The sequence below is a fragment of the Callithrix jacchus genome, chromosome 12 (assembly GCF_049354715.1).
Source record: "Callithrix jacchus isolate 240 chromosome 12, calJac240_pri, whole genome shotgun sequence".
Taxonomy (NCBI): domain Eukaryota; kingdom Metazoa; phylum Chordata; class Mammalia; order Primates; family Cebidae; genus Callithrix; species Callithrix jacchus.
This window is the reverse complement of record NC_133513.1, coordinates 117,451,277-117,473,677: the sequence shown is the minus strand read 5'-3', so window position 1 is coordinate 117,473,677 and position 22,401 is coordinate 117,451,277. Positions and strand designations below refer to the sequence as shown.

The following is a 22,401-nucleotide window of genomic DNA, read 5'->3' as shown; positions in this document are numbered from 1 at the left end:
GTCCCCTGATGCAATTACTCGAGTATATAAACCTCACTGAAAGGCAGGCTTTTCTTGGGAGCTAATAAATAAGCCCCAAAGCCACAACGTGTGTTAGACCTTCAAAAATGGCATCATCATCTATTGGGAATTGTGAACCCTGCAAAAAGCAGCTCATTGTATTTTCAGAAAAAGGTTTTTGTTTAACAAATAATAAAGAACAAAAATCACCAAGTGGCGTCTGTATGGAAAAAGCAATCTAGTCTGAGATTCTAAGGTGAGTCTCTTTGCTGCATTAATCTTTACTCATAGATTTTATGTAAGAGGCATTATTTGCAGGAAAACAAGACAGGATTTTAAAGAACTCCCCTCTCATCCCAGTTTCCCATCTTCAGTTATAATCTTCTGATTGTGACCCCTGCATTAGTTGCCATGGATGCTGAGCAGAAGTTTATGACCTCAGGGTGGATTGTAGCTTCAGGAGGGTGAGACGAAGCCTCCGGCAATAAAGAGATAATGGGGAAAAGGCAGTGTCAGCAGTGACCCTTCGGTGGCCTGCACTCTATATAACGGAGCACTTTCATTTCCACTTCTGGTTGCTTCGAGGAAGAGGGTGCTGGACTCTGGCCATGGGAACACAGGCGGGCAAAGGACTGCGGATTCTTTTTGTCTCTTGGGCCTCAGTTTCCTGAGAGGCTGGGCTGGGTGCTCCAAGCGCCTTCGGAGCGAATCTGCCAGAATTTCATGTGTCTTTTCTTAAACTGATGGCATCTTCAGGCCAGAGTCAGTGGAGTCTGCTGCTGGTGCCGCTTCCTTGCCCTAGGGCTGTCCAGGTGGTTCCCTGGGGCAGCCGCCTCCAGGCCACTGCGGCAGGCAGTGGCGCTCGGGGTCCCGCAGACCTTTACCTCCCTGAGGAAGCAAACACGCCGGGCAGAAGAGCCGGGCCAGCCTTCCTGGGATGCAAAAATACAACAGAGGGCGCCGAACCCACCAGCGCCGTGCCTTTCAATATTAATGTATGGGCTGGCTCTAGACCTCCAAGTTCCTTAAAAATGCCTCTGGTAAGGTGTCACTGCCAGACTTCGGGGGTCGCGGCGTGCTTTTATTTGGAATCACCGCAACACACAAGCAGTGTTGACTTGGAGGGGAAGGGGGCGGGGGCCAAACCCACCGCTCGGCGCACACGCCTTGATCTCGCATTCCAGACTCGAGCTGAAGTGTGTCAGCGCGACATGGGGCGGGGGGAGGGTTCTCTTCAGATGCTTCATTCGTCGTCTGCACGTCACTCCCAAACTTTTCCTCCCTGCGCTCGGGGAGTCAGGTTGACGCGCCGTGGATGCTGGGCTCGTGGCGCGGGGCTGGGCGCGCTCCCGCGGAGCCGGAGCCGCAGAGGCTCCCGGGCTGGACTCAGGCTTCTCAGGTACAAGTTGGGTGCCAGACGCCAAGGTGGGGGCGGCGAGGAGCGGCGGAAGGAGGTCTGGCTCTGGGCTTGGGGCTCCGGCGCCCCTCCGCGGGTTCCGGCCGGGCAGCGCGGGTGGCAACCGGGGCTGGGCATAGGGAGTTCTGGCCGGCGGAGGCTGCGCGCAGCCTCACAACCCGCTGCGCTCCCCGCGCGGCAGCGGCGGCGGCAGCGGCCCAGGCAGACAATGAACTTGTGAGCGCGACGAGCCGAGGCAGGTTTGGGCCCCCTGCCCCTCGGCCCGGCCTCCCCTAGGCTTCTGCGATCCCCAGCGGAAGGCGTCCCTTTGCCATTGGTCCTGGCCGCGCTCCGGGCACCCTGCGCGCTTGGGGACCCCATTGGAAGGGTTGCTCAGCGGTGACGCACGCCCCCTCCCTCGCAGAGAGGACGCGGCCGGAGCCAGGGGACCGGGAAGAGTGGTGGCGTGGTGGCGCCGTGGATATCCGGCGGCCGGCGGGGGGCGCACCCCGCGGGGCACGCACCGGCTGGCTGTCCGAGAGAAGGACCCCAGGAGACGGAATCGGGGCGCCCCTGCACCGCCCAGCTCTGGGAGCCGCAGGCGGGGGACCGATCGACCCACCGACTGGTGCTTTCACGGTGCGATCACGCATCGTTTGGTGGTGGGGGACAGGGAATCCCCCCAGCCTGGTGCTCCGCCCCCACACCCCCTTCGCACTTTGGGGAAGTTTCCAGGCGCAACCCGGGGCAGTTAAGTGGGCATCTGCCACTCTCCCCGGTCTCCAGCTCGGATCCGCTTCCAGAACCCCAGCTCTAGCCTTGTGGCCGTTCCGGGCGGGAGGACAGAGCTCTCCGGTGCAGATGCCGGTGGCACCCGGTTCAGGGAGCGGGGATCGTGGGGGCGGGCCTGGGAAAAGAAGGGGGCGCGGCTGAGTCCAGAGCGGTGTGAACTTTTGCTCCCCGCCCCCTCCGCCTCCTTCCTCCCCGCCCCGCCCCCACTGCTGTCCCCTCCCTGCGCCCGCCGCTTCTCGGGAGGCGGCGTGACTCGGGAGTTGCCGGCGCTTCCCGGCGGTGGTGGCGGCGGCGGCGGCGTCCCTGGCTGGCCTGGGCGCGGCGAGCCGAGCGAGGCAGGTCTGAGCCGCGCGCTGTGGCTGGAGGCGGGGAGCCGGGGCTGCGGGGTGGCGAAGCTGGGGAGCCGGGTGGCAGCGGCCCGGGCGCGGAGGCGATACTGGCAGTAGAGATGGAATGCGAGTCTGTTGGGTTGTGTGTGCCGGGGATAGGACGCCGTGGTTGTGGGTGGCTGGGTGGTGAGCTGTGGCGCAATTGGCCCCCTGGGATGGCAGGATGGAGGCGCCGGGGCGAAGGGAACCTTGCCTTTGTGGGAATGAATGAATGAAGAGCGGTGGAAGCGCTTTCCCGACTCCTCCAGGCAACCAGTTGGCCGGCATGCGCAGGAGTTGTGCGTGTTGAGGCTTCGGAGCCGCCCGGGTCCTGGCCACAGCTGCTTGGCCGCCCCGTCGTGGTCCGGGTGCCCATGTTGCCCGCCTGCCCGGCGTCCAGGGCCGGCTGGCGGAGCTGGAACGGCGGGTATAGACGAGGAAGGCTGTGGGGCTGGTTTGTCGGCTGCTGGCGGCTGGACGTCCGCACCAGGCGTAGGGAAGTCCGCGAAGGAGGCGGCCAGGCTGCGGGCTGGGACCAACTCCTGGGGGCGGGGGACCTACTTAGTCTCCCGGCGTGCGCGGAGCGGCTGTGACAGCTGGGCACCTTCGCCTTGTTCACGTTGGGTAAGTTGATGGTACCGAGTTCTTGGGAATGAAGTGTGGCTCCGGGATGCCCCGCAGAGGGATGTGGCAAGCCTGAGGCTGAGCAGAGCGGCTCACCTTGCCTCTGGGTGACCTAGCAGTGCCCCCAGCCCCTCTTTATCAGCTGCAATTCCTGAGTGGTGTGGGATACCTCGGTGGGTTAGAGTAGGCACCCAGTGTTGGGGCAGAAAGGCCTTGGAGGGCATCTGCACCCTCTGAGGGGCCATGAAGTAAACTGAGGCCTAGAGCTTTGCCCACCGTTTCTCCTGGACCCTCCTTGGACCTTGTTGGACCATTATCCATCCCCTGCTTTCCTGCTCCTCCTCCCCTGACCCACAACCTTGCAAAATCAGAAGCCCTCCCTTCCAGTGCATGGCACTTACTAATTCTACAAACTCAGTGTTGAACCAGGATCTCTTGATTGATACATGAAGACATTCATAGATCCTATATGATTTTATTCAAAGTAGCATAGCAATAAAAATGTCTTCTAAGTAGGTAGTTTTTACTAGGCAAGTTTTTCTCTCCCAAAATCCTGAGGAACTGTCAGAAGATTTTCTTTCTTGCCACCTCCTGGATGGACACACTGAGCTGGCCAGGTGAAGTGGCTTGTCATTGCCTTCCTGTGGGTGCACAGGTGAGCTGGAGTTGGAGCTGCAGGTCCACGCTGCCCTCCAAAGTCCAGCTCCCCAGGAGAGCCAGCTCAGGGGCTCTCTGCAGGTGTCCAGCCCTGTCTTTGCATCTCTCTCCTCTGGGCATTGCATGATTGCAGTGAGCTGGCTTGTAGTTGAAGCATGCAGGGGTAATTCATCCAGGATATTGTACAGGGGGGTGGCAGGCAGGTCTGCCCGCAGTGGTCACATGTGTGCCTTGCCGTGCTTGGATGGGCAGAGCTCCCATGTGTGAGCCACTCTCTGGCCAGGGACCCAGCTGCCAGGGACCCAGCACAGTGGCTGTGGCTGCTGCGAGGGCTGCAGCTTCCTTCCACACCTTTGTCATTCTTGGTTGCTGCTGTCCCAGGCCATCAAATGCTTCTGAGATGTCAGAAGCATTTGATTTTTCACATGCCTGGAAGAGAGAAGATTAATTCCTGCGTCAAGAAGAAGTGTTTTCAGGAAAGGTTGGTAGAGTAGGAAGCAGATTCTACTTATTTGGGTCTTGAGAAACAGCAGAGAAGAAGCTCTGAGTTAACTGGCTGGGCCCCAGGAGTCTGCGGTAGGGGAAGCTGCAGATTCGTGTTGGGTTGTGGTGGTCCAAGCCGTTTCAAATTCCGCTGGAAGGTGTCCTGCTAGTGGAGGGGGCTGGGGAGAAGAGGGAGACCCCAGGGCTGTCCTGAACAGGTGAGGATGAACATGCCAGTCTACAGGGGACAGCCTCAACTCAGCTCCGGCCAGGTATGGGGAAAACAGAGTTGACAGGTCTTGTGAATTTTGGAGAGGATTCTCCAGCCTGGGTATTTAAATCTGGGCTCAAATTCTAGAAGTATGATGGGGTGGGTGCGCTTCCAGGAGGTCTGAAGCGTGGCATCTGGCCCAGCATTCATATATTGGGAAGGGTGTCATAGCATCAGAGACCAGGGCACAGGAGCCACACCCATTGTGGGCCCAAAGACTGAGAACTGATGGGTGCCCATCTTACCTGCAGCCAGGTCCCCAGGCTGGAGATGAGGTGGACAGAGCTCCTTCAGGTACTCATGTGTCATGCATTCATTCAGCAGCTGATGAATGAATTACCATGATGTGGAAAGTCATCTGTGTGAAACTTTTCATATAATTCCTTTCACCAAATAGATCCCGCAGCTGAGCCTCTGGGATGATTTGGGAGGGATAGGACAGGCAGGGTCCCAGCCCTCATGGGAGGGGGACAGGTGGAATTGGCCATGTAGACAGACAAATGGCCCCGAAGCTGCTGTAAGAGCCCAGAAGGGCAGTGAAGCAAAGCAAGGCTTGGGAGCAGGGGTGGGGGTTGGAGGGTGGACTTGGTGGTGGGGAGTGTGAGGAGCCCCCTTTTCCAGGTGTGGACATTGAGGTTCAGAGCAGTGGGTGGGAGGCACCCACCACCTGAGCAGAGGTTGCTCAGGTATGATATTAAGTTGGGAGACGCTTGCCCAAGATCACATAGCCAGTATGTCGAAAGTCAGATGGTCTCTGATCTCCAGCTCTTGGCCAGCTCCTTCATCTGCACTGTGCTGGGCTGGCCTCTTAGAAACTTCCAGATGAGTGAACACTCCCTGTAATTGGCAGCTCTCATTTTTCCCATCAACACATTCAGGCCCTGTCCCCATTTCTGGGGCCTCTGCAGGCCCAGGATTGCAGAGATGCCGTTTAGAGCGCATTTGTATGAAAGAGGAGTTGTCTTACGTTCTAAAAGCAGAGACTGTTTTTAAAAGTGGTAGCTGACTTGGGAGTGTCATTGATCTGAGCAATCAGCCAGAGGACGTCTCTTTAGCAGCTTGTGATTTGTAAGTGACTCAGTCACTGGTGAGAATCATGCAGCCTCCCTCCCTTCTGGTCTGTAAAGGGGATGCTCAGGTATGAGATTAAGTTACTTCAAAGGGTCACTCTGTTCCTGTGCTGTGAATGCGGAGATCATGTTCGCACTTAGCTGGCTAAGTGTTGGGAGACTGAATGTTTCCATTGCACAAGGCATTTCTTTATTGGCCTCCACTATGAGGGTCTGATTTCTTTACTGAGACGGTTTCTCCTTTCAAATAAAGCACTGGGACAAAATGATTTATGTTAGACCTGTGTCTCCACAGCAGGAGATTGAGCATAAAGGAAACAGTTATCTCATTAGTGTGCCCAGTCTAGGTGTCTAGTTAGGAGTGTCCAGGAAGAAGCATAAAGGTTTTGTGTCCATTTAGGCCAGTATAGAGTTTTAAATTGTAAATATGGGAGTTGGGGAGGAAGACAGTTCATCTCAAGAGCTGTCATATGCTGTGTCCCTATAGGTTTAAAGCTGGCCCTGTGCTAGGCAGGTCACACAGGTGTATCCCTTCGCATCCCTTAGAGGGCTGGGAGGCAGTTAGAGATGACACACACCAAGCTGTTAGCCATCCGGTTGTGCAGGAGGGAGGAATGGGGAATGACGGTGGAGGCAGGAGGGAAACAAGGGGGTGAGGGGAGAATAACAACTGTGGCTCCAGAAGGAGGAGGCAGCGTGAATCAGCAAGTGGTTAAGTTGCGGGGAGGTGGCAAGTGGGAAGCAGTTTCTCCTCTTTGCTGATTTCCAGAGGGATGGGGAGGAGCGGAGACCGTCGGCTGCAGGACCTGCAGCGTTTCCGCATTCCCCCAGGTGCAGCCCTGAGCCAGGTGCTTGGGGGCAGAGAGTCAGCGCTCAGCACAGAGCACAGCACTCAGATCAGTGGGCGAGGTGGAGCTTGTGCAAGTCAGAGTTACATAACGCCGATGACAGGCACCTTACGGGGCTCGGCAAAGTGCAGTGGAGCCCAGGGTAGCGACTTGGAGATTGGAGGGTTCTGGGACAACTTCAGCCCCGGACTGAGAGCGGGTGTCTTTTTAAAGGGTTAATACCTGCTTGGCAGTGCTTGGCACAGTGCCTGGCATCCAGTCAGTGCTCAGTAAACACTGGCTCGGGTGGTGGTGGTATTCTTTAGCCCCGGAGCTCCTCACCATGCATGTCTCCATATTTGATTCCAGTATATTCTACCTCAAAGGGTATAGGCAGGAGCTCCTGGAAGCCTTGGCTCCAGCGAGTTTTCCTTAGGGTGGTGGCTTCACTCTCTGGGCTCTGTCTCCTCATCTGTGCAGGGAGGATGCTGGTAAACAGCTACCCTTCAAGACCCTTCAGCTGACCTTGCAGCCAGGCTGTGGGGCGGCTCTGCTGTGCCCATATTTGATGCAATTAACCAGAGAGAGGAGACCGCGAGGCTCTAGGTAGAAATGTGCTGGTGTGGCTCTCTTGTGAATGTCACATCTCACCCTGCTCCCAGCTCAAAAGAGTCCTGAGAAGGTCTGAGGGGGCTCCTGGCTTTGACAGGCTCTCCCTGATGCCTATTTTACATTTCTAGAACTCATTGTGGCCCAGGCCTTTTAGATCTCTGAAGAAAGTGAGGCTGGCAGATCCTCAAAAGCAGAGGGTATCATTATAATGGAAACTTGGACACGTTCCAGAATTGCATTTGTGGTAAAAATATTGAAACAGACAGCCCAGGCACCCAGGTGCCTGGAAAATACCCCAACATGGGCAAATAATTAGATATACAGGCCAGGCACAATTATGTTTTTCTGACAATAGGCTGGAACTTGGTGGCTTAGCATTTTCTCTTGAAATGGAATATGCCCCTGACCGACACATTTTGCTCCCTGTGGTCAAGAAGATGTGGTGTGGCCACCAAGGGGGAGGGCATACAAGGAGAAGTGTTGATCCTGTCCCTCCCAGGGTGGCCCTGGATCTATCTTAGGGGGGGTTCTGTCCTGCTTTTGCTTTTCTGTGTCCCTGTAGGTAGCTGTCCCTAGGGACTGGGCCCACAGCACCTTTGCTAGGAGGCTATAGCCTGCGTTTCAGAGTCTAAGAGGTCGAGAGAGGTGTAAGATGTGTATATTATCTTTCGCTTCCACGACAGTGGTCTGGGCAGCTGAGTTCCCTTTTCTAGCCCCTGGCATCTCACTCACGTTGATGGCGGGAAGTTCACCTGGATCTTCACATTTCTGGTCAGCCAAACGTTTGGTGCTCATGACGTGGAGGTTCTTTTAGCCCAGGTCTTAGATCCCATAGGCACCTGGTGGGGCAGGGTAGGTAGTGGGTTGAGCCTGGGATCCATGCTGTCTCAGGTTCAAGTTCATGTGGTGCTGCTGCGTCCCTTATTGTGACTCTGGACAAGTGGCTTAGCTTATACCTCGGGTTCTTCATCTGTAAAATGGGGTTAGTGATCTCTACCTGGTTGGGTGGCTTGAGTATTTGAAATAGTACCATTTGGGATTCAGGGCACTCCCCATATGGAACCCCACTTTTCTGGGCCAGGTCTAATCTATGGAGAGATAGAGGAGGAGGAAGGCAGGTGGAAATCCGTGTGTGATGGCCATTTCCAACTGTAGCTGTTGTCAGAAAATGTGGCTGAATCCGTGGGCAAGGGAGTGGGGAACTGGGGCAGTCAGGCAGATCCGCCCACCCCACCGCCCACGAGCTGGAGAAGCCTCTCCGGGACGGCTGCCTGCAGTAGGAAGGGCCTCCTTGCCTTGGGGAAAGCAGGGCTGGGCTGTCACCTCCAGGACCTCCTTCCACAGTCCTAGGATAGTGTAGACACCACCAGGTATAGGCAACAGGAAAGTTACACTGGGCCCCGCGCCAGGCCCATGTTGGGTGGGTGGTCAGGGGCATCTGTTAGGTCTGTACTTGGTAGAGGTGGCCACAGTGTGTGAAATAGGTGTTGTTATCTGCTCTGGGAAATAATCTGGCTTTAAATTCAAGAAGAACATCTCTTTCCTACTTGTTGGTGGAGCATGGGAAATTTGGCAGAGCCGAATTCAGATAATGATTAGCCATGGATCTCAAGGTCACATTCTAACTTGAACACAATGCACAGGGAGCTGAGGTAGTGGCTGACTCCTAGCCTGGGCCTGCAGCAGCTTCTCCACCTCCTCTGTCTTGGTCCGACCTGGCTCTGTCTTTGCAATGAGACACCTGGCCAGCCAGGCCTGGACCTGACTGCACTTGGGTTCCCCAGCCACTGGAGAGGGGGAGGCCCCTGCATCTGCCTGTCTATTTCATCACTGAGCGCCCCCCCCACCACTGCCTTCAGGAGTTCTTTGCCAGTCATTCCTGCCATCTCCTCCCCGTACCTGCCTCCCCCATCCAGGTGGAGCCTTCCTCCTCTGAGCTTCTGCATTCCACTCCATCGTGTTTCTCAACCTTGAACCTGCCCCACATTGCGCTGCACTCCAGTTTCCTGGGTGCAGCTGCTGTCCCAGCCTGGTGAGCCTCTCTTCAGGAGGAGGGTGTCTGGGGGCTCACGGCACAGTCATGTAGCCGGACTGTCACTTAGTGGCCAGTGACTGCCATTTGTCGAATGAATACATCAGTTAAAAATGATTATTCCAAACGCTAGTTTCTCCTGGAGATGTTATGGGAACACTAAGTTTGATAGTGTGGCACAGGATGGCTACACTTGTCACTCAGTTTCTCAAGGAGTTGAGAGCCTCATGGAATAATCTTAGATTTCCTGGCATTAGGTTTTGGGGCCATTAAAATGTAGTAACAACAGTTTTTTGTGTCTTGAGGGCCTTAGGGGAAAATGTGATGGAAATTTCGTTGTTGTTTCAGGAGTATACGCGGAGCCATCTACTCAGGCGAGAAATGTGGAGGCTGCTGGTGTTTCTTATAGCTGGTATAAATAGCTTGGCTTCGAGTTCCATGCTCCTTTGTTTGGAATGTAAATATTTGCATTAAAAATATAAAGTATGTCCTGGCGTGTATTTTTAGGGACTATAATTTCCAAACCCCAAATCAGACTATGGGTCTACTGAGGATTAATTTTCTCTTCTTTGTGAACCTGTATATATAAAGAGTCTTCCGAATGTACACACCAAATCGTGTTTGTTTCGTGCACGGAAGGGACCGCCAGGATTACAAGAAAGCGGGGTTGCCCCGGGGCAGGGAGTGTGGGCCGAGGGCTTGCGTCTCTCCATGCACTGCTGACAGTTCTGCCTGGTCGCTGCCGCCGTGCAGGGCGGTGGAGTGGAGGAGTCTGGGCCGAGGTCTTGTGGGTCAGCAGGGGCTTGGCTTCTCTGCCCTTGGTTCTTGGACATCCAGGTGGGGATTTGGCTGCAGCTGGCTGACCTCTGCCAGACCCTTGACTCCAGAGTTGCTGGTGCTGTAGGAAGATGTCTGGGGATTTCAGGGACCTCTCTGTCATCTGGTGGAGGGAGCAGGAAGTTCTCATGTCCCGGTCAGAGGTGAGCTGTGAGGGCTTCTGTGTGGTGTCCTCCTCCACTGGCTCCTTAGGGGCTGTTTAGATTTAATTTTCCTGTGAGGAAGAAACCAGATGATTTGTCAAACCGTTGCTGTGGGTGGGATGCCATCTCTGGTCTGGCCCCGGCCTGTTCTCAGTAGTGGGGGGCTTGGTGGGGCAGCAGGAGCTGGGCAGGCCGTTTCCCCTGGCATGGGGGAGCTTGTTCCTAAGGTTCTCTGGGTGGCCTTCGATGGACACCTTCTAACCCAGAGGGTGTAATGGAGAGGGCTGGGCCGTGGAGGTCAGCTGGCCTGCAGAGGAGGGCCGAATGCAGGTGGGCCCCAAACTGGCAGCCTCCTGCTTGTCTCATCACAGGATGAAGGGCAGATGAGAGAGAGCCAGGAGGGTCCTGGGCCCTCAGCTGTGGCTCCCTGAGAGGCTGGTACCAAGAGCCTCCTTTGTGCTTGCTTCCTAGCCATCATGTGACCCCCGCCCTTGGGAGGGTCAGCTCCTCCTCCATCCCGCTGAGCACTGATGCCTCAGGACTGGACTCCTTGGGAACAGCAGGGACTCTCCTATCTTTCCTTCCCTAGCTTTACCTTGCAAAGATGCAGCTTCCGGAGCCTCAGAGTGTCTGACATCTCTCTGCCTGGGGACCCTCTCTGAAACGTTGTGTGGGCTTAGATACCGGGAGCTTTGGGGAGGATCGTCTTCCCACGAGCCTGGGGTGTGTTGAACTGTGGAGGCTTATCACTGCCTCGCCCGTGGTCATCTCCAGCCTGACCCATGATGGCGCGATCCTTTCTCATTAGCCGTCACACTTTTTAATAAAGACAGTATGTTCCAGAAAGGCCGAGAGTCTCCTGATCCCAGAAAGGGCGGATTGCATCAGGTCAGTGATCCAAGTGCATTATTGTGAAAGTTGGAGGAAATAGCAGCTTTTAGGACATGCTGAACTAGCCTAAGAAAGTTCTCAGTGGGAATAAATGAGGGAAAGAAAGGACGCTCCAACTGATGAGAACAGTATCAGCCTGACATTTGGTGTCGTCCTAACTTTGAAAAGCTATTTATACCCACTCGATAGCAGTTTCTATGAGAAATTAGATATGAGGAGAGTGGGAGCTGGGTGACTGTGAGTGTCTCCTCAGAAATATCTTCCAGGCAAAAAAAAAAAAGAAAGAAAGAAAGGAAAAAGAAAAAATCATTTGCTCACTGATTGACAATTGAAAATCCAGTGATCTTTTGCATTGTACAAAATTTGACTCAGAGAAGAAAAATGATATATTGGAAGGAAGATGGAGCTCCAGTTGCCATTTGAGTGGTAGGAAATAAATTTGCTTTTGGCTGTTAACATGGAAACAAATCAATAGAAGAATGCAGGCCTGCCCACTTTTGAGTCAGCAGTTTTTTGGTTTATGGAAGGATGAGAGGACTTGCTCCCTGAAATCACCGGTTGGGTCACTGAGGAAGCTGCAGGGGTGTTGAAGGATATGCATGTGTGTCTTTCAAAGTTGTCAACTGATTTTTTAAAATAACTGTGAAACGAACTTTTGAAGAACGTGTTCAATCTATTTTTCTTTTAATGAAATGTAATTCACACACCATACAATTCACCCAAACGACACAATTCCATGTTTTTTTAGTATATTGACAGATATGTGCAACCATGACCACAGCTAATTTCAGAACTTTCTTTTATCTCAAAAAAGAAATCTTGTATGCTTTAGCTATCACCCCTTTATTTCCCCATTCTCCCACGGGTACCCCCCAACCCTGAGCAGCCACAAATCTACTTTCTGTCTCTGTCCATTCCAATTCCTCTATGGAGGACTTTCGTATGAGCAGAATCACTTAGAATGAGGTCTTTCGGGACTGGTTTCTTTCAGTCTGTGTAGCTTTCACGGTTCATCCATGCTGTAGCGTGTGTCAGTGCTTCATTCCTTTTCATGGTCGAATAATATTCCATTGTATGGACGGACCACAGTTTTGTGGATCCGTTTGTCCCCTGATAGACACTTGGTTTTTCTCTACCTTTGGCTCTTATGCGTGAGGTGGCCATATACATTTGTGTACAAGCTTCTTTGGGTGTGGACTTTGTTTCCATGTCTAGGGTTATGCTTTATGAGGTATTTTCACTTTCTTCTAATAATAAGATTCATTTTCTAAAAAAAGCTCTTTCCCTGGCCCTAGAAAAGGCTTTGTTCTTAGATGGGATCCTGATCCCCGAGGCAGTGATCCTGGCTGAGATAGTGAACTGTCTGAATTTTAGAGCTGGAAAGGCCTTGGGAGGAACATGGTTCAGCCACTTTCTATAGATGGGGATGCTGGGGAACAGAGAGGCCACACATAAAGAGACAGGATTGAATCTAGGATTTTAGAGTTACAATCCAAGTATTCCAAACGTTCTCCCTAAACTCCTAGTGAAACCCCAGGTTGCCTTCTTGACTGGGCTGGGGCAGCAGATTAAGGTGGGTTGGGTGAAAAGATGGCGGTTAGCTTGCCCTCTTTTAATGTGACTGTGCGTCAGCGTTTTCAGTTATCCAGTGTCCTCCTGCCTGTTTTCCTTTCAGCCATCTGTCTGTCCATCCAGTGTCCATCTGATGTCGACGGCCCAGACATCTCCCCATCCACCAGTTGCCCAATAGGAACTGCAACTTGTGGCGCCAGCGTCTTTCTAGTTCTTTCTCCCCTGCAGTGATGGGAGGCCCGGCTGCTTATCCGGGGAATAATGAAATTAGGAACCAATTCAGAGAATGAAATTTTATCTGATCTGGCCAAGCGGGTAAGCGAGGGGCTGTGATTGTGACTCCAGCATACATTAGGAAGTTGTTTTTTCACGAGTACACTGGGTGAAAGCATTGAAAGAAATTTGTGGAGGCCAGGTGGGGAGATCTCCTGGGGCCAGGCTTCTTGCATGGCCTGGGGCTGTGGTCCCAGCGGGCAGCCGTGTCCTCAGGCTGGTCCTTCCAGGGCTTAATGTTTCCAGGAACCGTTTAGCTTGGATGAAGTAGATAAAAGTGTTTTGTGGCTGCAGTGTTCTCTGTGCTTAGGAAAGTTCCGTTAAAATCCTCATGAATATATGTTTCCATTGTCATTGATATTCTGATGCACCTTTACAGCTGTAACAAGAAGTAAACTTGGCAGAAACTCAGTGGCTGTAAATCATGGGTACTGCTTTGCAACCTCCACAGAGCTTATTAAAAGAAAAGCACAAACTTTGGTCCTACATCAGCTCTGTTTCATCAGATCTCCAGGGAGGGATGCTGGGTGTTTGCCTGTGTGCACATGTGTGTGTGTACATGCGTGCATGTGTGTGCATATGTGATGTGTGCATTTGTTAAGCTCTTCAGCTAAGAAACACTGATGGAACTTAGCAGTGATTGTAATCTTTCTTCTGATGAGAATTTCCAGTTCTCCCATGGCAAAGACAAGGGACAGATAATTAGCACAGTGGTCTCAGGAATGAGTGATGAGACTTTGTGACTGTCTTTGAGTTTCATGTTCAGATTCCCTGGTTGTAACTAACACACATTGTTCGTCACTCTGTAGCAGCAGTGCGATTTTAGATCTGTGTTTTTTCTCTCTGGGAAGGACCCCATTCTCATCCCCGCAGTGGCCCGGGCTGGAGGCCCAGGAGTTTTCTTTGACAGATAGCTGGTCAGTGCAGAATTGCCTCCTCTCTGTCTCTGCCACTGGAAGGTTATCTGTCTCGTCAGAACAGGAAATGTGTCTTTTTCAAGGTGGCATCTCCAAGGCCTAGCCCATGGGAAAGAATGATTGGCAGACAGATGGGTGAAAGGAAAACAGGAAAGAGTACAGTGGATAATTGAAAACTTTGGCCCATAGTGCAGGGATGGCGAGGGTATTTCAGACCATCTCTTTATAGATGGGAAACGGAGGCCTGCAGGTCAGTGACTTGCCCCAATCCTTCAGCTTCAATAGTGAAGAACATTTGGGAGCCTGGCCCTGCGACGTCTTCAACTCTTCTGACTCAGGTTCTGCACATCCTCTCGAGAGTCACACTCCAGTGAAAACAACTCTTTATTGAGCCCCTGCTGTGTACCCCATGGTGTCCTGGGATCTGGGGATCTAGCAGTGAGTTAGACACACAGGGTCCCAGCCCTCACAGAAGGCATATTCTCATGGGGAGTGTTCGGCGCAGACAGGGTCGCAAATATCAGAGAACAAACAGGCAGAAGGGCCGTGTGCTGGAGTGACTGGCTGAAGAAAGGGAAGGCCTTCCACAGAGGTGACATCTCAGCTGATCCTCGAATGGGAAGAGGTGCTGCTGTCTGATGCTTGGAAGGAGGGAACTGTCAGTGCCAGGACCCCAAGGGGAGAGCCTGTTGACAGAATGGGATTCGGTTATGCTCGGGAGAGAGTTTATTGGCTGCCTGGGTTGCTTTTCTTCTCTTCTGCGTCCTCTGTGCTGTCATTTGCAGCTCTGCCTTCTCCGCATCCCGTCCCCGGGTGAAGAACACCTGTCCAATGCTCGCTGGCCTGCAGCTGCTGCAGAGTTTCAGAAAACAGGGCTAGCAAAATACAAAGAAAACCCCCAAGGTCCCTGTCGTCTCACTTAGGGCTTGGCTGGGGAGGCAGAGTTATTTTTATGTAAGCACATGCTTGAGGGGGGACGTCTTGGGGTGGGCAGCTGAAACCACACTCATAAAAACAAGACCGAAATAGGACTGCGAATTCCCAGAGGTGAACACAGGCCGTTGACTTGAATTTGGTGACAGTTCCCCTGGAGAGGGGACCCCTTGGAGAGGGACAGGCATGGAGAGCTGCTTGCTGGTTTGGGCTCTCCTTTAAGCATTGCTTTGACCTGGCTTTGACCAAGACTGGCCCTTGCTCAGGACTTGAGCCCTCTCAAGGGGAACTTCTTCCTCCCTCCTGGTGCTGTCTCCAGCTGTTTCTGTCCCCTTGTCAGTAAGAACCTCAGTTTCTTGAGGGCTCTGCTGTTGGTTGACCTCTTGTCGCCGCCACCTCCCTACCTGTGAGGGGATGGATCCCAGGCTGCCTCCCTATCCTGGGTCCGGCTGTCACCTGTAACCGTGGTTGCCACATGGGGCCGCACTCTGGCCTCCCAGGTCCTTCATCAGGATGCTCTGAACCTTGTCCACTCCCAGACTGCTCCATACCACACAAAGCCCATCCTTCTTAATGACCTGTTAATGCTAGGCTTTCCCTTGTGGAAACCACACCCAAGGTACCAGCTGGTCAACCTGACGAACAGTAGCGCCTCAACAGATGGTGTCTATCAGTTATTGTCATAAACTTTAAATCTCTTTTTGGTCCCCCCAGACATCCTTAAAAGCGATCCTCTGTCACATTGCAAAGTTTTCCCAATAAATATTTATGAGCAGTTGTGGCAGTAATATACATCTCCATTTTATGTTGTTGACTAATTGTTAAACGGCGGACAAAACGTAAATTTCTCTGCATTTTTTTTTTTCCTGAATAGTTTGGTTTAGAATCATCCCAGTTGTCCATTCAGCATCTCTTCCCAAGTCACCTGAGGCCCCACAGCTGGAGGCTGTGATTGTACTGAGACCTGAAGCTCACTCTGAGTCGGTACTGAGACCCGACGCTCGCTCTGAGTCGGTACTGAGACCCGATGCTCGCTCCGAGTCCTTACTGAGACCCCACGCTCGCTCCGAGTCCTTACTGAGACCCCACGCTCGCTCCGAGTCCTTACTGAGACCCGACGCTCGCTCCGAGTCCTTACTGAGACCCCACGCTCGCTCCGAGTCCTTACTGAGACCCCACGCTCGCTCCGAGTCCTTACTGAGACCCCACGCTCGCTCCGAGTCCTTACTGAGACCCGACGCTCGCTCGGAGTCCCCGCAATCTCTTGGCACTCCTATGTATTGCCTCATACTTTTCTTTCAACTGTTTATTTTGAAATAATTTTGAACTCACAAGAAGTTGCAAAAAGAGTGCAGAGTCCCTGTGTACCCTTCACCCAGCTTTCCACAGGGAGCAGGTCTTATGCCTCCTCAGACATGATCAAAGCCGGGAAATTGACACTGGTATAATACCATTCACTGAGCTGCAGACCGTCTTCTTCTTATTAAACCCAGGATCTATAGCATTTTAGAAGCACTTTAGAACTTCATAAGTTTTAGCATTGCTGTTCATCTTTTAGATGATGTTTCAATCCCTCCCATTGTCAGTCAATTAAAATTAGTTTCTGTAAGTTCAACTAGTACTAGAGGATGAATTTCACAGGTTCCATGGGCCTGCATGGTGCTTTACGGGTGCGTCACCTCTGATGTGCACATGCAGGTAGCCTTCTTCTGCAGATCTGAGAGATTCTCAGAGATAAATAACCTTAGAAAGGAGTTTGGTTCAGCCAGGGCGGTGGCTCATGCCTGTAATCCCAGCACTTTGGGAGGCTGAGGCAAGCGGATCATGAGTTCAAGAGTTCAAGATCAGCCCGGCCAACAGGATGAAATCCCTTTTTTTCTAAAAATACAAAATTAGCCAGGTGTGGTGGGACACACCTGTAGTCCCAGCTACTTGGGAGGCTCAGGTAGGAGAATTGCTTATACCCAGGAGTCAGAGGTTGCAGTGAGCCAAGATCGTGCCATTGCACTGCAGCCTGGGGAACTAAGCAAGACTCCATCTTAAAAAAAAGGAAGTAGTTTGTAGTTGGTTCATAGGACAGACCCGGGGAGCTGGAGTTCTGATAACAGAAACCAAGCTACATTGAGCACTTAGTTGCTTTAGGCTTTCTCTACTTTATTTCATTTATCTCGGCAACCTTCAAGGTAGATACAGTTAATGCCCCCATTTTACAGATGTAAAAACTGAGTTCGGAGCAGTTCACGCTGCCCACATTCCTGCAGCTCAATGGTAGAGATGGGCCTTGAATCTAGGCAGTGTGAAGCCAGGGACTGCTTGTTCTTACCTTGCCGGGCTTCCTCCTTGGCTCTGGTCTGCACCGTGACTGCTCTGTGTCCTGGGGCTGTCCTGACTTCACTGAGTCTCCGTTTCTTTACCTCCAGTGCAAGAGGCTTGTGTGAGATCTGCTGTGTTCCTTACCTTGCTGAGTGCAGGTGGTTTTATTGGTGAAAACAGTTCTACCTATAGAGCTAGAAACACCCGAGCAACATCCAAGTGAAATTTTTCCAAGGTTGGGAAAATTTCTACAGCCCTCAATTCCAATTGAATTATGCTCTGGTGTGTTTTAATTAAACCATCTACAAACTGATTTTAGAAAGAGGTGGAATCCCCACGTAGCGAGCTGTGCCTGCCTCCCTCTGTGTTCAACTCCAGAGCCGAGTGATGCTTGTAATAACCCGAGGATGGTGTGAGCTGCTCACGCTCGGCCTCATGGGCAGCATTAATTGTGAGATGCCACTGGAACGAGATGCGAGGGCATTATCAGCATATACTTAATTGATTTTGCATTCTCCACAAAGGAAGGGTAAAATTAAGTTTGTTTGTAAATGGTGTTTAAACTGCAACTTGGGGACGAGTCGCAGAAACTAGCAGAGCAGGGCACTGGTTGGAGGACTCCATATTCTCTTTAGGTGGTGGATGGAGCACATCTCTCCAGTAAGGTAGATTTTCCCATTTAAAGGGGCTGAGAGAGTATAAGCCTAGGCTCGTAAATTTCACAGACAAGGCCTCTGCTTGAGTGCCTAAGGGATGGCCTGGACTCTGGGGATGAATGTGTAATCACATTAGCGTGATGAATTAAAGGGCCTCATATTTTTAAATCCTCAGGCAGAGCTGCTTTAGAGAAGATACTGTTTGAGATTAGACTTAAAATAGACAGGTTCATGGAAACGGCCTTTGCTGGCCTCACTCCTGGTATAGAATGGAAGATTCTGATTCTCTTTCTGACATGCCTTAGGAAAGGTCTCTGCTTAAACTCAAGATGAGCTTAAACCTGGGGCGGAATGCCATTCTCTAAGTGTCTGTTTGTTCTTTGGCTCTAACAGGTACCAGGAATGAGAACGGCTCTCTGGGTGTGTTCTTGGTCTCCTTTAATCCTGATGAAGTAACTTTTTAGTTATCTCCAGGACCAGCTATATAATTTGCAAGACCCAGCACAACATGAAATGCATATTAAAAATGATTAATAATTAAAAAATAGGGAAAGCAGAACAATACATCTCATGTAGGGTGTTTCTGAGCAAAGGGCCCTGTGTCACTGCCCATGGGTCCACACCCTTGGAGTTGGCTGTGGAATCTTGTAGGATGTTGATCCTAGACCAATGTGATTTACAGCAACTTGTGTGAACTGTGAACTCCCTGGGGGCATGGGCTGCAGCTGAATCACTTGGTGTGCTGGGAGCGGCATGGCAGGAGGCCTGACCCAAGCACACGCTTAGGAAATGCCGGCTGAGCGGAATCAGCTAACTCATGGACCCATCAGCACGGCTGCTGGGTAGATTTCATGTAGCTTTCTCAGTCTCCACGCATCAGGAATCTGGGACATTCTACCTCTGGGCTCTTCAGAACAGACCGGACAAGGACCAACATTCTCTAATGAAACTCACTGTCTTGACAGCTCAGCTTTGAGAAGAGAAAACCTGAATATGAAACCCTTTTACATTATGTGTGTGTAGAAGCCTCAGGTCCTGGTGATTTTTCACTGCAAGATGTAAAGGAGGGACACACCGTGGCTCTCCATACTTCTGTGTGGTTAATGTGTGTATCTGTTGTGACTCTGTGGCTCAGCCCCAAGAGAGGGGAAGCCCATCTCCCCTGGCTTCTCATCCCTGATGTGCTCTGTGTGAGCTCTGCCCCCTCCCAGTGGAATAAAAAGCTCCTGGAGACACTCTAGGATTTCAGGGGCCGCAGGGGCCGCTGTAGGTCATCCTCATCATTCTGGATCCTGGAGAATGCCACCTTGCAAAGTTGAGGGGGGCACAGTGTATCCTGGCGAGGAAATAAAGTCCCACCCAGGAAGTATCTCTTCCTGGAGCAAGAGTCTTGGAAGGGCCCAGCATGTCTTTGTACTGAGTCTTTGTTCCCTCCCCGCAGGCTGGCCCTGACTCAGAGGTGCCCCTTTCCCTTTGCCAGTGGAGAGGGAGAGAGGAGCATCCAGGGCCAGCTGCCAAAGACAGGGGACGTTCCAGCGAAGGAGAGCTGGACTTTTCAGGTTTTAAATTGGAAGGGGGGGTTCTTGAATGAGCATTAAAGTTACTTTTTTATTGGAAGGGAGTGTGGGGGATGGATCCTGTGCTCTGAATACATCAGGAGAGAGCTGCCCAAGTCAGATGTCTTCCAAGCAGCGTCTTGGGGGAGTGACTGCACAGCCTAGATTTTCCTCCCTTTGTCCTCGGTTTGTACAGAGGTCACTGGAGATGTGAGCTCAAAGGGAGCGGGATGCTGTGCTCTCCTCTCATTGTCACAAGTCACTGAGCCTGAATGGGCTGAGACACTTGAAGAAAGAAACTGTCCTTTATACCTCCTGGCTGGTGAGAGCGAGAGCAGGGCAGGAAGCCCGCAGTGCCAGCGGCCACAGCTGCTCCCTCGGAGCCTCAGATGTGTTCCGGAGAGGTCTGTGCTGTACCTGGGTGTCTGGGATTGCACCCTCCCCACCATGGGGATGCGCAGCCTGTTCTTAACTTATTCAGTGAATGACAAACACAGCACCTTCATGTTCGAGCAAGAGCTGGCTTTATTTATTTTCCCAGTTAAGATATCCAGTTGGCCGGTTGCAGTGGCTCATGCCTGTAATCCTAGCACTTTGGGAGGCCGAGGTGGGTGGATCACCTGAGGTCAGGAGTTCAAGACCAGCCTGGCCATCATGGTGGAACCCCAACTTAAAAAAAATAAAAAATAAAATAAAAGATATCCACAGTCATTGTTTTCACTTTCAAAGGAAAATAATAGGAAAAATCTTCACAATATTTATATTACCTGATGTGGGAGTCTGAGAGAACTTGAATAAATAAGTCTGGTTTAAAGGTATTGGGGGGAAAATCTTGATACACAAAAGAGAAAGAGAAACATGAAAAGAGGAATGTCCCAAACAATCCTCCCTGCAGAACATCATTAACTCCGCGGGGGCCGGGAGCCTATCTGTCCTGTCCACACCCTGCACCCCTGTGCCTAGCACAGCCGCATTCAGAAGGAAAGTCAGCCCTGGCTGCTGGGAGGCAGTGGCCGGAGACATGGCCAGGTCTTGCCTTCATGGAGGTTGGAGTCTAGGAGGTGAATGAGGTGGAAACACTTAGACAAAGGATCATTTAATTTCAGTTGGGATGAGCTGGGATGAACGGGAAGTGGTCTAGCATGAGCTTGCTGATGTGGGTCCAGTTTAGCAAAGGTGCGGGGTGCGTTGGAAAGCTCCAGGTCATCGTGGAGGAAGCTCTGTGGGGAGGGAGAGGAGGCAGAGACTGCAGATGCAGAGATGGCGTTGGGCGTGCAGGGGGAAGTTATGCAAATCCCCAATGAGGTGCCTGGACCCAGAGTTCTCATTTTAAAGCTTAGAATCCTTGTTTCTGGAGACTAGATTGATGATCACAACTGGGCAGTGCTCCCACCTGGGCCCCCACCCCTGCCTGCCACCCGAATTGTGCCCTCTGCAGTGGGGTGGCACACTCTGTTGAGCGTCTCCTGCTCACTGCCTCCAGGCTTCCGGGGACTTGATGATTTTCTGTCTCTATTCAGAGATTTGAGAAATTCTTGAAGCAACTTGCAAAGTAGAAACTGTCTATCAGCAGCCGTGCAAGTATTTGGTGTCTTGCCTGCCCGAAGGGCACTGCAGAGATGAAGTGGAAAGATCCTGGGAGGGGAGAAAGCTACCTTCCCTGGGGGCGCAACCAGTGGCTTGAGCTTGCGCTGATCCACCCACTTCTGCTCTGAGAAAGTCTTGTATGGAAAGAGGTTAAAAAGACCATGTGGAAGACATCCCTTTTACAGCTCCCACCTGAGACCTCTCCCCTGCCTGTGTGTGCCCAGCCTGTAGATGGCTGCCAAGCTGAGCAGGCCTGGGACGTGGCTGGGGAGGATCTACAGCCTCCTGGTGGAGTCCACTCGGGGGGAGCCATTTAAGACCCTGAAAACCCATCAAACCTGGCAACTGGAGGTCGTTAGCCGTCTGACTGAGAGCCGGGTTGTAAAATAAGCCCTAAGTGGTTACGAGCTCTGGTAACCATTTTAAAATGCACGAACAGAGGAGCTTTGGTTTGGCGCCTCTGAAAGGAAATGGGCGTTGTCTGATGGGAGAACATTCGCCTGCATGGTCGAGGCGCAAGGACCAGGCTTCATTGGCTCATTCATGCGCATGTCGAAGGACCGCTGAGCCCTTTGCCTCTCCCTCGGTTTCTGATGGGGCAGAAACTGACCACCATCGATCTAGCTTTCTTTTTTGGTGAACTTTTAAGGAATTGAAGTATAAGCTTCATGCACTAAAGAGCATCTATCCTAATGTGCTGCTTGATGGATTTTCACAAACAGAACTCACCTTTGCAACCGGTACCTAGATCAGGTACATAGACAGCATCCCAGAACCCCCCAGCTCCGTTCCCGTCATTAACCACCTCTCAGCCCCCATTCAAGGGAAACTGCTGTCCTGACTTCCGCAGCCTGGGTTGGTTTTGCCTGTGTTGTGCCATCTCTAACCGGAATCATGCAGTTGTTCTCCTTTGTATCTGGGTTCTTTTGCTCGGTACTTATTACATTTGTGAGATTCTTCCCTGGTGGAGCTTGTTCATTTTCGCAGCTGAATTGTATTTATCTGCTCTACTGTGGGTAGACACTGTGATTTCCAGTTTTTGGCTCTGCAAATAGTACGATGAGCGTTCTAGTTCATGTCTTTTGATCAGCATGTAGATGTCTTTCTGTTGGGCACGTAGCTAGGAGTAGAACTGTGGTCTTTGGGGATGAGTATGCCCAGATTCAGTAATGAGGCCAGTGTTCCAAGCATTTCTACCCATTTAGCATTCCCATCAGCAGCATATGAGTCTCTGGAAAGATAAAATAAGAGCCTGGAACAAATGTAGGGTGAGACTGACTCCCCTTTGTCCTCTGCCCAAGTTTCCCAAAAGAAAAGACCCGGGGGATAACACCTGGCCATTTTTGCGTTGAATGGGTACACTGGGACCTCGAAGAGGGGAGGCTCCTGAAATGCCCCAGAAGGATTCCCTCCTGGGGTTCTGCCCATATGGTCACATTTCACCAGAAGCCAGACTGTTTCTGAATTTGGGGATAGGGCTGGCTGGTGTCTGAGAAGAGCCCAGCATTCAGCATTTTGGTCTCCATGGTTTGGGTTCCTGCATGCAGTGAAGCAAAGACTCCAGGTGAATCTTTGAGATGTAAGTGGCTGG

General features: G+C 51.9%; 1 protein-coding gene across 9 annotated transcripts in view; it reads left to right on the top strand.

Annotated features, from left to right (window-relative positions):
* Window positions 1–573: 573 nt before the first annotated feature.
* CHST15 (carbohydrate sulfotransferase 15) overlaps window positions 574–22,401 on the top strand; it is an 84,150-nt gene continuing 62,322 nt past the window's right edge. For 2 of the 9 annotated variants that reach the window (XM_008978859.5, XM_035269398.3), the window contains exon 1: window positions 1,304–1,399. The gene's annotated coding sequence lies outside the window, so the exon portion shown is untranslated. Of the gene's footprint in view, window positions 1,041–1,303; window positions 1,400–1,596; window positions 1,653–1,816; window positions 2,036–2,436; window positions 3,181–22,401 lie in introns of those variants that run through there. The other 7 variants (XM_008978860.5, XM_078344096.1, XM_035269397.3 and 4 more) reach the window with 6 other exon arrangements.